This window comes from Triticum urartu, chromosome 2, assembly GCF_003073215.2.
Source record: "Triticum urartu cultivar G1812 chromosome 2, Tu2.1, whole genome shotgun sequence".
Lineage (NCBI taxonomy): Eukaryota > Viridiplantae > Streptophyta > Magnoliopsida > Poales > Poaceae > Triticum > Triticum urartu.
The window spans coordinates 91,832,413-91,849,958 of record NC_053023.1 but is presented as its reverse complement, the minus strand read 5'-3'; positions in this window follow the sequence as shown (position 1 = coordinate 91,849,958).

Here is a 17,546-nt window from a genome sequence, read left to right as displayed (position 1 = left end):
TACTATCTACATAGGGCACATCTAAAAATGTGTGGTACTGTCAAAAATGTACATCATTTCACATACCTCAAAACCCGTTAGTATACTCATAAAGGCTTCATGCAACCCACTTTCGGCGGATGAAATCCTTTCAATCACCGTACCCATCAATGTGCGGTGCTCTTCTGAGATAGCCGCTTGCTCTAACAGATCCCTCAGTACGTCCGACCGCACACCAGATGATGCTGGACTCTTTTGATTGCTCTCTTCAAGAGCCGGATACTTAGGACTTCGGGTGGCCATAGGATTACCTTCTGGGCTTGACGGATCAGGAGAAACCCTCCGCGACGACACCTCGGGGTCGCCCGCCTCGTGAGACGGTGTGGCAGGGGGAGGCGTTTCGCTCTCCATCATCTCTGGAAGAAGATCCCCTAAACACGAGCTCTGCTGAGAAGGGCTAAGATCCGAACTGCAAGATAAATGCTTCGGTTATTTTCCTCAGAAGTAAAGCGAGATATTTTCATTATTATGTACCCTTTTACTTACAGCTCGGTGGAGGGCTGATCCCCTTGAGGGCATAGTGCGGCCAGGGTAGCCCCCGTGGCAGGACCCTCTGGCGAAGATTTCTTCCCCGTTTGGAGACCATTGTCTCCGGGCCCTCGGAGGTGGTCCTCTTCCTTCCCTGGGGAGAGGAAGTTTCAGTCCCTCCTCCCCGGCTAACCTCCTTCGCGGAGGCGCTAACCTCCTTGTTCCCCCCTTTATCTTCTCCCAAGGGCGCTTGATAAAGCGTGATCTCCAGCATCCTGGTTAGCACGGGATTTGGTGAGGTCTCAGGGAGGGGGGCCAGACACCTGATCAACTTTGCCTTCGCTATCCAATCCTGGACCAAGAGCGGTTTTTCTTTTTTAGGGCAACGTTGATATAAATAAAATGGACAGTGTGTTCGGATGCGGGGCTACTTACTTGGGTATCCGGGCGATTGCAGCTCAGACCTGCATCCTCAGTGATGTCCGGACACATTATTTGTGGTCCGATGAACAATTTGTACATCTCTTCGTGCGTCATGCCGAGGAAATGTTGGATAGGTTGTGGTCCTTCTGGGTTGAATTCCCACATGCGAAGGGGCCGGCGGTTGCAAGGATGGACTTGACGGACTAGCATAACTTGCACTACCATAACCAGACTGATATCTCTCTCGAGGAGATCTCGGATACGGCTTTGCAGTATTGGCACGTCCTTGGCTGGACCCCAGCTCAGCCCCCTGCTGATCCATGACATCAGTTATGGTGGGGGGCCTTAGCGGAAGGCGGGGGCAACTACCCACTTGGCACTTCGGGGAGCTGTGATGTAGAACCACTCCTGCTGCCACAATCCGGACACCTCTGGGAAGTAACCCTCGGGCCATGGAGTGTCAGCAATTTTGCTTATTGAAGCGCCTCCGCACGATGCGTGCTGCCCCTCGATCATCTTCGGCTTCACATCGAAGGTATTGAGCCACATGCCGAAGTGAGGGGTAATGCGGAGGAAGGCCTCACATATGACAATAAATGTCGAGATGTGAAGAAGGGAATCCGGGGCCAGATCGTGAAAATCTAGCCCGTAATAGAACATAAGACCCCTAACAAAGGGATCCAGAGCGAGGCCTAGTCCTCGGAGGAAGTGGGAGATGAACACGACACTCTCGGTGGGTTCGGGAGTAGGGACTCCGAACAACCTTCGGTACATCAAAACATATAAACTCATAATATAACTGTCATCGAAACGTTAAGCGTGCGAACTCTACGGGTTCGAGAGCTATGTAGACATGACCGAGACATGTCTCCGGTCAATAACCAATAGCGGAACCTGGATGTTCATATTGGCTCCCACATATTCTACGAAGATCTTTATCAGTCAGACCACATAACAACATATGTTGTTCCCTTTGTCATCGGTATGTTACTTCCCCGAGATTCGATCGTCGGTATCTCAATATCTAGTTCAATCTCGTTACCAGCAAGTCTCTTTACTCGTTCCATAATACATCATCCCGCAACTAACTCATTAGTTGCAATGCTTGCAAGGCTTAAGTGATGTGCATTACCGAGAGGGCCCAGAGATACCTCTCCGACAATCGGAGTGACAAATCCTAATCTTGAAATACGCCAACCCAACAAGTACCTTCGGAGACACCTGTAGAGCACCTTTATAATCACCCAGTTACGTTGTGATGTTTGGTAGCACACAAAGTGTTCCTCCGGTAAACGGGAGTTGCATAATCTCATAGTCATAGGAACATGTATAAGTCATGAAGAAAGCAATAGCAGCATACTAAACGATCGGGTGCTAAGCTAACGGAATGGGTGAACTCAATCACATCATTCTCCTAATGGTGTGATCCCGTTAATCAAATGACAACCCATGTCAATGGTTAGGAAACTTAACCATCTTTGATCAACGAGCCAGTCAAGTAGAGGCATACTAGTGACACTCTGTTTGTCTATGTAGTCACACATGTATTATGTTTCCGGTTAATACAATTCTAGCATGAATAATAAACATTTATCATGATATAAGGAAATAAATAATAACTTTATTATTGCCTCTAGGGCATATTTCCTTCAGTCTCCCACTTGCACTAGAGTCAATAATCTAGATTACATAGTAATGATTCTAACACCCATGGAGTCTTGGTGCTGATCATGTTTTGCTCGTGGAAGAGGCTTAGTCAATGGGTCTGCAACATTCAGATCCGTATGTATCTTGCAAATTTCTATGTCTCCCACCTGGACTAAATCCCGGATGGAATTGAAGCGTCTCTTGATGTGCTTGGTTCTCTTGTGAAATCTGGATTCCTTCGCGAAGGCAATTGCACCAGTATTGTCACAAAAGATTTTCATTGGACCCGATGCACTAGCTATTACACCTAGATCAGATATGAACTCCTTCATCCAGACTCCTTCATTTGCTTCTTCGGATGCAGTTATGTACTCCGCTTCACACGTAGATGTTGGGGAACGTAGTAATTTCAAAAAAATTCCTACGCACACGCAAGATCATGGTGATGCATAGCAACGAGAGGGGAGAGTGTTGTCTACGTACCCTCGTAGACCGGCAATGGAAGCGTTGACACAACGTAGAGGAAGTAGTCGTACGTCTTCCCAATCCGACTGATTCAAGTACCGAACATACGGCACCTCCGAGTTCTGCACACGTTCTACTCGGTGATGTCCCTCGAGCTCCGATCCAGCCGAGTGTTGAGGGAGAGTTTCGTCAGCACGATGGCGTGATGACGGTGATGATGTTCTACCAATGCAGGGCTTCGCCTAAGCACCGCTACGATATGACCAAGGTGGAATATGGTGGAAGGGGGCACCGCACACGGCTAAGGAACGATCACGAAGATCAACTTGTGTGTTATGGGGTGCCCCCTTGTCCCCGTATATAAAGGAGGGAGAGGGGGAGGTGCGGTCGGCCCTAGGGGTGCGCCTGGAGGAGTCCTACTCCCACCGGGAGTAGGACCCCCCCTCTTGCCTTGTTGGAGAAGGAAAGGGGAAGGGGGAAAGAGGAAAGGGGGGCACCGCCCCCTTCCTTGTCCTATTCGGGCTAGGGGGGAGGGGGCGCGCGGCCTGCCCTGGCTGGCCCTCCTCTTCTCCCTTAGGGCCCATGTTGTGACGCCCTCGATTCAATCTCGATTCAATCGTACACTAATCATACACGCAAACGTGTACGATCAAGATCAGGGACTCACGGGAAGATATCACAACACAACTCTACAAATAAAATAAGTCATACAAGTATCATATTACAAGCCAGGGGCCTCGAGGGCTCGAATACAAGAGCTCGATCATAGACGAGCCAGCGGAAGCACCAATATCTGAGTAGAGACGTAGGTTAAACAAGTTTGCCTTAAGAAGGCTAGCACAAACTGGGATACAGATCGAAAGAGGCGCAGGCCTCCTGCCTGGGATCCTCCTAAACTACTCCTGGTCGTCGTCAGCGGGCTGCACGTAGTAGTAGGCACCTCCCGAGTAGTAGTAGTCAGTCGTCGACGGTGGCGTCTGGCTCCTGGGCTCCAACGTCTGGTCGCAGCAATCGGGTATAGAAAGGGGGAAAAGAGGGAGCAAAGCAACCGTGAGTACTCATCCAAAGTACTCGCAAGCAAGGAGCTACACTACATATGTATGCATTGGTATCAAATGGAATAAGGGTATCATATGTGGACTGAACTGCAGAATGCCGGAATAAGAGGGGGATAGCTAGTCCTATCGAAGACTACGCTTCTGGTAACCTCCATCTTGCAGCAGGAGAAGAGAGTAGATGGTAAGTTCACCAAGTAGCATCGTGTAGCATAATCCTACCCGGCGGTCCTCTCCTCGTCGCCCTGTTAGAGAGCGACCACCGGGTTGTATCTGGCACTTGGAAGGGTGTTTTTATTAAGTATCCGGTTCTAGTTGTCATAAGGTCAAGGTACAACTCCAAGTCGTCCTGTTACCGAAGATCACGGCTATTCGAATAGATTAACTTCCCTGCAGGGGTGCACCACATAACCCAACACGCTCGATCCCATTTGGCCAGACACACTTTCCTGGGTCATGCCCGGCCTCGGAAGATCAACGCGTTGCAGCCCTACCTAGGCACAATAGAGAGGTCAGCACACTGGTCTAAATCCTATGGCGCAGGGGTCTGGGCCCATCGCCCGTTGCACACCTGCACGTTGCGAACGCGGCGGGAAGCAGACCTAGCCTAGCAGGCGTTCCAGTCCAATCCGGCGCGCGTTGCTCAGTCGCTGACGTCACAAAGGCTTCAGCTGATACCATGACATCGAGTGCCCATAACTGTTCCCATGTAGATGGTTAGTGCGTATAGGCCAGTAGCTAGACTCAGATCAAATACCAAGATCTCGTTAAGCTTGTTATTTTGAAATAACCGCGAACGTCGACCAGGGCCAGGCCCACCTCTCTCCTAGGTGGTGTCAACCTGCCCCGTCGCTTCGCCACAAAGATCCACACAGAGGGCTGTCGGGAAAGTATGTCCTTCCAGCCCCCAATTCGTGAATCAACCGCGGGTACTCCTCGAGCTAACCCGACTTTAGTCATCACATGTATCATGTATAAAGTATATAGTATATACCCGTGATCACCTCCCGAGTGATCACGGCCCGATAGTATAGCATGGCAGACGGACAAGAATGTAGGGCCACTGATGATAAACTAGCCTCCTATACTAAGCGTTAGGATTGCAGGTAAAGGTAACAACAGTAGTAGCAAGGACATGCTATGCATCAGGATAGGATTAACGGAAAGCAGTAACATGCTACACTACTCTAATGCAAGCAGTATAGAGGAGAGTAGGCGATATCTGGTGATCAAGGGGGGGGGCTTGCCTGGTTGCTCTAGCAAGAGAGAGGGGTCGTCAACACTGTAGTCGAACTGGGGGTCGCCGACAGTCTTGGGGTCTACTAGAAAGAAGTAACAGAGGGGGAACACAATAAATAACAACATTGCAATCAAAGCATCACAAGGCATAACATGACAATACGCGGTGCTAGGGGTGCCCTAACGCGGTATGAGGTGGTACCGGCGAAGGGGGGAAACCTCCGGGAAAATATCCCCGGGGTTTTGCGTTTTTGGACAGATGAATTGGAGGGGGAAAGTTGCGTGTTCGCTATGCTAGGGATGCGTGGCTGACGAACGGGCTGCGCATTCGGATTCCTCTCGTCGTTTTGAGCAATTTTCATGTACAAAGTTTTTCCATCCGAGCTACGGTTTATTTACTATGATTTTTCGAAGATTTAAAAGATTTTCTAATTTCTGGATTTAATTTAATTCGAAATTAAATTTGTATTTAAATGCTATGGGTGCACAGGAAGTGTACCCAGAGTGTGTCTAAGGGGCTGACAGGTGGGGCCCTGGTCAAATGTCCAGTCAGCGTTTGACTGGTCCGTTGACTGGTCAAAGGGCCATATCATTGGTACAGGTTTTACTAAACAATATTTGACTAACTAATCTGGTTGATTGGGTTATTAAGCAGGTTGTTAAAGTTAACTAATTAATCATTTTAACTAACAGTTTAATTAATTTTATAATTAGCAATTTTATTTGGTTTTATAACATTTTAAACTGCAGGGCCCGCATGTCAACGACATGGGCATGCCACGTCAGTGGTTCACCGGGTCATCTAGGCCCATTGGGTCCCAGTGGCAGTGGCCAAAGGCAGGGCCTGCAGCGCCAGGTTGTTGCCACGTAGGACGCCGGCCACCGGAGTTCTCCGGCGAGTCCGAATGACGGCGACAACTCCGGCGAGCTCGAGTTTCTCGTATAGTGCACCAAATAGGACTTTTTTTTGGCTCTTATCGAACATGCACACGAGGTCGCGTCCGATGGTGCGGTTCACAGCGGCTGAGGGAGAACGGAATGGTCACCGGCGATGACGTTGGGCGGCAGGGGAGGCGGGTTCGGCAGCAGTGAGGCGCAGGCGGGCGACGACACGGCCGTGAGGGAGCAGGGGAACTGAGGGGGTGCAGGGGACGTTGCCGTTAGCCATGGCGCCATGAGGCGGGCACGGGCAGCCGGAAGGTGGGCGAGCGGTCGAGCGCGAGGCACGGCGAACGAGAACGAGCGAGAGAGAAGGAAGGTGGAGGTCGGGCCTCACTTGCGGCGCAGGGGAACGGGGCGGTGAGGCTCGAGGACGACGGCCCGGGGAGGAGGGCGGAGACGGCGAGGTGGCGGGGAGGACGCATGATGGCGATGACGACGGGGTCGGTGCGGGAGCAGTCGTGGAGGAGGCGACGGCGGCGGGGCGTCGAGCGGTGCGGTCGGGGGAAGAGGGGACGGGGGCGCGAGGACGAGGACGAGGGCAGGGGGCGGCGCGACAGCTTCGGGCGATGGCGACGGGGTCGGCCTGATTCGATCTGGATCGGGAGGGAAAAGGAGAGACGAGGGAGTGGGGGGAAGTGGGGCTACGAGGATTAGGGTTCGGGGGACGTGGGGGTATGGAGAGTGCGGGATGGTTGGGCCGGCTAGGTTGGCCGGTTGGGTTGGGCGGTTGGGCCAAGGCCTAGTTGGGCTAGGGGTGTTCTTTTTTTGTTCTTTTCTTTTACATTTTCTTTTTGATTTTCTTTTAATGTTTAATGTTTAATGTCTAATTTTATTTTAGTTATATAAAATATAAATACAACTCCTAATTAGTGTTTTAACTTAGTACACTGGCACAAAAAGGTTGACAGCTAAATAAAATAGTTTGCATTATTATAATTTTTAAAAGGCATCTAATTAATTGTTATAGGTGTTGTTTTAATTATTTTAGAGCCTTTTGTTACATTATAGAGTTGTGGATTCTTCACCATATTTACCTATAACTTATTTGACACATTTAGAACGTTTTAGTTTTGATGTTTGAAAACTTTTATTATTTACCAAACTTTGAATTTGAATTTTGGACTGGTTTTTGAACTAACCCGAGATTAACTACAGTGACAGAGGTGACGTGGCATCATCAACGGGGGATTACTATAGCCTAATTATCCGGCCGTCACAATTCTCCTCCAGTACAAGAAATGTCGTCCCGAGATTTAGGAGCGGGAGTAAGGGGGAAGAGATTAGGTTACGAGATTCTAACATATCTTCTCGGTTGCGGTTACTCTTCTCGAAGCGGTTGATCCATTACGTTGATGTCTTCATTTCTCTGCTTCAGGTCATCATGATGAAGTCGGCATCCTTTCCTTGGGAACTCCGTCGTACTTACGAAAGAATAAAGGGGGTATTCCGGGAGAGTGGACCTCTGCAAGGTTGACTATCTGGTAGCTAATATCGGGGAAGGAGGCGGAAAGTAAGTCTCGAACTGAAACTTAAGAAAATATCTAGAGCAAAGTAAGAAGTGTTGGGGAACGTAGTAATTTCAAAATTTCCTACGCACACGCAAGATCATGGTGATGCAGAAGCAACGAGAGGGAGAGTGTTGTCCACGTACCCTCGTAGACCAAAAGCGGAAGCGTTAGCACAACGCAGGTTGATTTTGTCGTATGTCTTCACGATCCGACCGATCCAAGTACCGAACGCACGGCACCTCCGAGTTCAGCACACGTTCAGCTCGATGACGTCCCGCGAACTCCGATCCAGCAGAGCACACGAGAGTTCGCAGCACGACGGCGTGGTGACGGTGATGATGTTGCTACCGACGCAGGGCTTCGCCTAAGCACCGCTACGATATGACCGAGGTGGAATATGGTGGAGGGGGGCACCGCACACGGCTGGGAGAGATCAACTGATCAACTTGTGTGTCTAGAGGTGCCCCCTGCCCCTGTATATAAAGGAGCAAGGGGGGAGGCCGGCCGGCCCTCTATGGGCGCGCCAGGAGGAGGAGTCCTCCTCCTAGTAGGAGTAGGACTCCCCTTTCCTACTCCTACTAGGAGGAGGAAAGGAAGGAGGAGAAGGAGAAGGAAGGAGAAGGAAGGAGGAAAAGGAGGAAAGGGGGACCGGCCCCCTAGTCCAATTTGGTTTGGGCTAGGGGGGCCGCGCGCCCTGCCTCCTCTCTTCCACCACTTGGCCCATGAGGCCCATTACTTCTTCCTCGTATTCCCGTAACTCCCCGGTACCCCCGAAAATATATGAATCACTCAGAACCTTTCCGATGTCCGAATATAGTCGTCCAATATATCGATCTTTACGTCTCGACCATTTCGAGACTCCTCGTCATGTCCCCGATCTCATCCGGGACTCCAAACTACCTTCGGTACATCAAATCACATAAACTCATAATATAATCGTCACCGAAACTTTAAGCGTGCGGACCCTATGGGTCCGAGAACTATGTAGACATGACCGAGACATGTCTCTGGTCAATAACCAATAGCGGAACCTGGATGCTCATATTGGCTCCCACATATTCTATGAAGATCTTTATCGGTCAGACCGCATAACAACATATGTTGTTCCCTTTGTCATCGGTATGTTACTTGCCCGAGATTCGATCGTCGGTATCTGAATACCTAGTTCAATCTCATTACGGGCAAGTCTCTTTACTCATTCCGTAATACATCATCCCGCAACTAACTTCATTAGTTGCAATGCTTGCAAGGCTTAAGTGATGTGCATTACCGAGAGGGCCCAGAGATACCTCTCCGACAATCGGAGTGACAAATCCTAATCTCGAAATACGCCAACCCAACAAGTACCTTCGGAGACACCTGTAGAGCACCTTTATAATCACCCAGTTAAGTTGTGATGTTTGGTAGGACACAAAGTGTTCCTCGGTAAACGGGAGTTTCATAATCTCATAGTCATGGGAACATGTATAAGTTATGAAGAAAGCAATAGCAACAAACTAAACGATCAAGTGCTAAGCTAATGGAATGGGTCAAGTCAATCACATCATTCTCCTAATGATGTGATCCCGTTAATAAAATGACAACTCATGTCTATGGTTAGGAAACATAACCATCTTTGATCAACGAGCTAGTCAAGTAGAGGCATACTAGTGACACTCTGTTTGTCTATGTATTCACACATGTATTATGTTTCTGGTTAATACAATTCTAGCATGAATAATAAACATTTATCATGATATAAGGAAATAAATAATAACTTTATCATTGCCTCTAGGGCATATTTCCTTCACAGTCTCCCACTTGCACTAGAGTCAATAATCTAGTTCACATCGCCATGTGATTTAATACCAATAGTTCACATCACCATGTGATTAACACCCATAGTTCACATCGACATGTGACCAACACCCAAAGGGTTTACTAGAGTCAATAATCTAGTTCACATCGCTATGTGATTAACACCCAAAGAGTACTGAGGTGTGATCATGTTTTGCTTGTGAGAGAAGTTTAGTCGACGGGTCTGCCACATTCATATCCGTAAGTATTTTGGAAATTTCTATCTCAACAATACTCTGCATAGAGCTACTCTAGCTAATTGCTCCCACTTTCAATATGTATCCAGATTGAGATTTAGAGTCATCTGGATCAGTGTCAAAATTTGCATCAACGAAACCCTTTACGACGAACCTTTTGTCACTTCCATAATCGAGAAACATATCCTTATTCCACTAAGGATAATTTTGACCAATGTCTAGTGATCTACTCCTAGATCACTATTGTACTCCTTTGCCAAACTCAGGGCAGGGTATACAATAGGTCTGGTACACAGCATGTCATACTTTATAGAACCTATGGCTGAGGCATAGGGAATGACTTTCATTCTCTCTCTATCTTCTGCCGTGGTCGGGTTTTGAGTCTTACTCAACTTCACACCTTGTAACACAGGCAATAACTCCTTCTTTGACTGTTCCATTTTGAACTACTTCAAAATCTTGTCAAGGTATGTACTCATTGAAAAACTTATCAAGCGTCTTGATCCATCTCTATAGATCTTGATTCTCAATATGTAAGAAGCTTCACCGAGGTCTTTCTTTGACAAAACTCCTTTCAAACATTCCTTTATGCTTTGCAGAATAATTCTACATCATCTCCGATCAACAATATGTCATACATATACTTCTCAGAAATGCTGTAGTGCTCCCACTCACTTTCTTGTAAATACAGACTTCACCGCAAGTCTGTATAAAACTATATGCTTTGATCAACTTATCAAAGCGTATATTCCAACTCCGAGATGCTTGCACCAGTCCATAGATGGATCACTGGAGCTTGCATATTTTGTTAGTACCTTTAGGATCGACAAAACCTTCTGGTTGCATCATATACAACTCTTCTTTAATAAATCCTATTAAGGAATGCAGTTTTGTTTATCCATTTGCCAGATTTCATAAAATGCGGCAATAGCTAACATGATTCGGACAGACTTAAGCATAGATATGAGTGAGAAATTCTCATCGTGGTCAACACCTTGAACTTGTCGAAAACCTTTTTGCGACAATTCTAGCTTTGTAGATAGTAACACTACTATCAGCGTCCGTCTTCCTCTTGAAGATCCATTTAATCTCAATGGCTCGCCAATCTTTGGGCAAGTCAATCAAAGTCCATACTTTGTTCTTATACATGGATCTCATCTCAGATTTCATGGCCTCAAGCCATTTCACGGAATCTGGCTCATCATCGCTTCCTCATAGTTCGTAGGTTCGTCATGGTCAAGTAACATGACCTCCAGAACAGGATTACCGTACCGCTCTGGTGCGGATCTCACTCTGGTTTACCTACGAGGTTCGGTAGTAACTTGATCTGAAGTTACATGATCATCATCATTAGCTTCCTCACTAATTGGTGTAGTAGTCACAGGAACAAATTTCTGTGATGAACTACTTTCCAATAAGGGAGCAGGTACAGTTACCTCATCAAGTTCTACTTTCCTCCCACTCACTTCTTTCGAGAGAAACTCCTTCTCTAGAAAGGATCCATTCTCAGCAACGAATATCTTGCCTTCGGATCTGTGATAGAAGGTGTACCCAATAGTCTCGTTTGGGTATCCTATGAAGACACATTTCTCTGATTTGGGTTTGAGCTTATCAGGATGAAACCTTTTCATATAAGCATCGTAGCCCCAAACTTTAAGAAACAATAGCTTAGGTTTCTTGCCAAACCATAGTCCATACGGTGTCATCTCAGCGGATTTAGATGGTGCCCTATTTAACGTGAATGTAGCTGTCTCTAATGCATAACCCCAAAACGATAGCGGTAAATCAGTAAGAGACGTCATAGATCACACCATATCTTATAAAGCACGGTTACGACGTTCGAACACACCATTACACTGTGGTGTTCCAGCTGGCGTGAGTAGTGAAACTATTTCACATTGTTTTAACTGAAGGCCAAACTCGTAACTCAAATATTTTACTTCTATGATCATATCGTAGAAACTTTTATTTTGTTACGATGATTCTCCACTTCACTCTGAAACTCTTTGAACTTTTCAAATGTTTCAGACTTGTGTTTCATCAAGTAGATATACTCATATCTGCTCAAATCATCTATGAAGATCAGAAAATAATGATACCTGCCGTGAGCTTCAATATTCATCGGACCACATACATCAGTATGCATGATTTCCAACAAATCTGTTGCTTGCTGCATTGTTCCAGAGAACAGAGTCTTAGTCATCTTGCCCATGAGGCATGGTTCGCAAGCATCAACTGATTCATAATCAAGTGATTCCAAAAGTCCATCAGCATGGAGTTTCTTCATGCGCTTTACACCAATATGACCTAAACGGCAGTGCCACAAATAAGTTGCACTATCATTATTAACTTTTCATCTTTTGGTTTCAAGATTAAATATGTGTATCACTACGATCGAGATCCAACGAACCATTTTCATTGGGTGTGTAACCATATAAGGTTTTATTCATGTAAACAGAACAACAATTTATTCTCTTACTTACATGAATAACCGTATTGCAATAAACATGATCCAATCATATTCATGCTCAACGCAAACACTAAATAACATTTATTTTAGGTATAACACTAATCCCGAAAGTATAGGGAGTGTGCGATGATGATCATATCAATCTTGGAACCATTTCCAATACACATCGTCACTTCACCCTTAACTAGTCTCTGTTCATTCTGCAACTCCCGTTTCGAGTTACTATTCTTAGCAATTGAACCAGTATCAAATACCGAGGGGTTGCTATAAATACTAGTAAAGTACACATCAATAACCTGTATATCAAATATACCCTTGTTCACTTTGCCATCTTTCTTATCCACTAGACATTCATGGCATTTCCGCTTCCAATGACCAGTCCCTTTGCAGTAGAAGCACTTAGTCTCAGGCTTAGGTCCAGACTTGGGCTTCTTCAATTGAGCAGCAACTTGCTTGCCGTTCTTCTTGAAGTTCCCTTTCTTTCCCTTTGCCCTTTTCTTGAAACTAGTGGTCTTGTTAATCATCAACACTTGATGCTCTTTCTTGATTTCTACCTTCATCGATTCCATCATCATGAAAAGCTCGGGAATCGTTTTCATCATCCCTTGCATACTATAGTTCATCACGAAGTTCTACTAACTTGGTGATGGTGACTAGAGAATTCTTTCAATCACTATTTTATCTGGAAGATAAACTCCCACTTGATTCAAGCGATTGTAGTACCCAGACAATCTGAACACATGCTCACTGCTTGAGCTATTCTCCTCCATCTTTTAGCTATAGAACTTGTTGGAGACTTCATATCTCTCAACTCGGGTATTTGCTTGAAATATTAACTTCAACTCCTGGAACATCCATATGATCCATGACGTTCAAAACGTCTTTGAAGTTCCGATTCTAAGCTGTTAAGCATGGTGCACTAAACTATCAAGTAGTCATCATATTGAGCTAGCCAAACGTTCATGACGTCTGCATCTGCTCCTGCAATAGGTCTGTCACCTAGCGGTGCATTAAGGACATAATTCTTCTATGCAGAAATGAGGATAAACCTCAGATCACGGATCCAATCCGCATCATTGCTACTAACATATTTCAACTTAGTTTTCTCTAGGAACATATCAAAAAATAAAACAGGGGAGCTAAACGCGAGCTATTGATCTACAACATAGATATGCTAATACTACCAGGACTAAGTTCATGATAAATTTAAATTCAATTAATCATATTACTTAAGAACTCCCACTTAGAAAGACATCCCTCTAATCTTCTAAGTGATCACGTGATCCAAATCAACTAAACCATAACCGATCATCACGTGAAATGGAGTAGCTTTCAATGGTGAACATCAATATGTTGATCATATCTACTATATGATTCATGCTCGACCTTTCGGTCTCAGTGTTCTGAGGCCATATCTGCATATGCTAGGCTCGTCAAGTTTAACCTGAGTATTCTGCGTGTGAAAAACTGGCTTGCACCCATTGTAGATGGACGTAGAGCTTATCACACCAGATCATCACGTGGTGTCTGGGCACGACGAACTTTGGCAACGGTGCATACTCAGGAAGAACACTTTTTATCTTGAAATTTAGTGAGAGATCATCTTATAAAGCTACTGTCGAACTAAGAAAAATAAGATGCATAAAAGATAAACATCACATGCAATCAAAATATGTGACATGATATGGTCATCATCATCTTGTGCCTTTGATCTCCATCTCCAAAGCATCATCATGATTTCCATCATCACTGGCATGACACCATGATCTCCATCATCTTGATCTATATCAATGTGTCATCACATGGTCGTCTCGCCAACTATTGCTCTTGCAACTATTGCTATCGCATAGCGATAAAGTAAAGCAATTATTTGGCGCTTGCATCTTATGAATAAAGAGACAACCATAAGGCTTCTGCCAGTTGCCGATAACTTCAACAAAACATGATCATCTTATACAACAACTTTTATCTCATCACGTCTTGACCATATCACATCACAACATGCCCTGCAAAAACAAGTTAGACGTCCTCTACTTTGTTGTTGCAAGTTTTACGTGGCTGCTACGGGCTTAGCAAGAACCGTTCTTACCTACGCATTAAAACCACAATGATAGTTTGTCACGTTAGTGCTGTTTTAACCTTCGCAAGGACCGGGCGTAGCCACACTCGGTTCAACTAAAGTTGGAGAAACTGACACCCGCTAGTCACCTGTGTGCATAGCACGGCGGTAAAACCAGTCTCGCGTAAGCGTACACGTAATGTCGGTCCGGGCCGCTTCATCCAACAATACCGCTGAACCACAGTGTGACATGCTGGTAAGCAGTATGACTTATATCGCCCACAACTCACTTGTGTTCTACTCGTGCATATTACACCAACGCATAAAAACTTGCTCGGATGCCACTGTTGGGGAATGTAGTAATTTCAAAATTTTCCTACGCACATGCAAGATCATGGTGATGCATAGCAACGAGAGGGGAGAGTTTTGTCCATGTACCCTCGTAGACCGAAAGCGGAAGCGTTAGCACAACGTGGTTGATGTAGTCGTACGTCTTCACGATCCGACCGATCCAAGTACCGAACGCACGGCACCTCCGAGTTCAGCACACGTTCAGCTCGATGACGTCCCGCGAACTCCGATCCAGCAGAGCTTCACGGGAGAGTTCCGTCAGCACGACGGCGTGGTGACGGTGATGATGTTGCTACCGACGTAGGGCTTCGCCTAAGCACCGCTACGATATGACCGAGGTGGAATATGGTGGAGGGGGCACCGCACACGGCTGGGAGAGATCAACTGATCAACTTGTGTGTCTAGAGGTGCCCCCTGCCCCTGTATATAAAGGAGCAAGGGGGGAGGCCGGCCGGCCCTCTATGGGCGCGCCAGGAGGAGGAGTCCTCCTCCTAGTAGGAGTAGGACTCCCCTTTCCTACTCCTACTAGGAGGAGGAAAGGAAGGAAGAGAAGGAGAAGGAAGGAGAAGGAGGAAAAGGAGGAAAGGGGGACCGGCCCCTAGTTAAATTCGGTTTGGGCTAGGGGGCCGCACGCCCTGCCTCCTCTCTTCCACCACTTGGCCCATGTGGCCCATTACTTCTTCCTTGTATTCCCGTAACTCCCCGGTACCCCCGAAATTATCCGAATCAGTCAGAACCTTTCCGATGTCTGAATATAGTCGTCCAATATATCGATCTTTATGTCTCGACCATTTCGAGACTCCTCGTCATGTCCCGATCTCATCCGGGACTCCGAACTACCTTCGGTACATCAAATCACATAAACTCATAATATAATCGTCACCGAAACTTTAAGCATGCGGACCCTACGGGTTCGAGAACTATGTAGACATGACCGAGACATGTCTCCGATCGATAACCAATAGCGGAACTTGGATGCTCATATTGGCTCCCACATATTCTACGAAGATCTTTACCGGTCAGACCGCATAACAACATACGTTGTTCCCTTTGTCATCGGTATGTTACTTGTCCGAGATTCGATCGTTGGTATCTCAATACCTAGTTCAATCTCGTTACCGGCAAGTCTCTTTACTCGTTCCGTAATACATCATCCCGCAACTAACTTATTAGTTGCAATGCTTGCAAGGCTTAAGTGATGTGCATTACTGAGAGGGCCCAGAGATACCTCTCCGACAATCGGAGTGACAAATCCTAATCTCAAAATACGCCAACCCAACAAGTACCTTTGGAGACACCTGTAGAGCACCTTTATAATCACCCAGTTACATTGTGACGTTTGGTAGCACACAAAGTGTTCCTCCGGTAAACGGGAGTTGCATAATCTCATAGTCATAGGAACAGGAACATGTATAAGTTATGAAGAAAGCAATAGCAACAAACTAAACGATCAAGTGCTAAGCTAATGGAATGGGTCAAGTCAATCACATCATTCTCCTAATGATGTTATCCCGTTAATCAAATGACAACTCATGTCTATGGTTAGGAAACATAACCAGCTTTGATCAACGAGCTAGTCAAGTAGAGGCATACTAGTGACACTCTGTTTGTCTATGTATTCACACATGTATTATGTTTCTGGTTAATACAATTCTAGCATGAATAATAAACATTTATCATGATATAAGGAAATAAATAATAACTTTATTATTGCCTCTAGGGCATATTTCCTTCAAGAAGGTACCACGAGAAGTTTCAAGCGGGTAGGCAATCGTTTGATGTTTGAAATAAAGTGTAAAAGGGGTCCATAGCAACGGGAATAAGTTTTGTGTCTGATACCAGAATTGATGATATCTCGGAAGGTAGCTCATGAATTACATATGAGGCCACACATGAGGAATAACTTTGGAAACATGGGGTCTATAGGAGAGTCAGGTTTCGATCCTGTGGAACTATGGGTTATGGGCCCACCAGGTGAGTTAACGGTAGGAAGGGCGGTGACGTCTTGTATGACCATGTAGGCAAGACATGTCAGTAGATAGCCTGTCAGTTATGTCGGCAACAACGTCGGTACCAAGGGCAAGGGACGAAGAGAACCATTTTCCTACTCGTTGAACGAGGCATACCAATAGGCAAAGTTCTCGTCCATCGGTGGCTACCAGAATGTCATAAACAATAGTAACAGGGCTACACCAAACAGGATGGTACACCGAGGCATTTACATAAGCAGGGAAACATTGCTGCTTATATCATATAGGTCATAAGCAAGGTTAACCAAAACAATGGAAAGGAAAATGTGATTATTACATTAATCAGACCAATGGAAAGGAAAATGTGTTTAAACACATATTTCAAGGGTATATTCTTCCCAAGGACAAGCAGAACATGATATCCGTGATAGGATATAATGTAGAAAACCCTTTTGGTAAGGGGAGAGAAATTCCATGACATCACCCACGAAACGGTGTTTGGATAATTGAGCAAGAAACATTTAGCATTGGGCTTCAAATGTTCTTGTTGAAAATCAGGAATACCATAGACATGCTTCGAGATAGCATTGACATGGTCAAGGTGAATATCAGACTCTGGAGACACAAAGGATCCATCAGGAATAACTTGAAGAATAGGTCTTACAATTCCCTCATGGAAGAAGGGATACCTTCTGAAAAAGGAATCTATAACAACAAGTCCTCCGACAGGTGTGATAGGCATGACCCCACCTTACCGTATATAAGGACCAATGTAATAACTCTTGGAAATATGTTCCAACCATCATATCTGACCGAGATTCAGATCTGATTGGTGCCAGGATGCCTCAGACTCAGGATGCCTAAGAAGAAAAGGCGC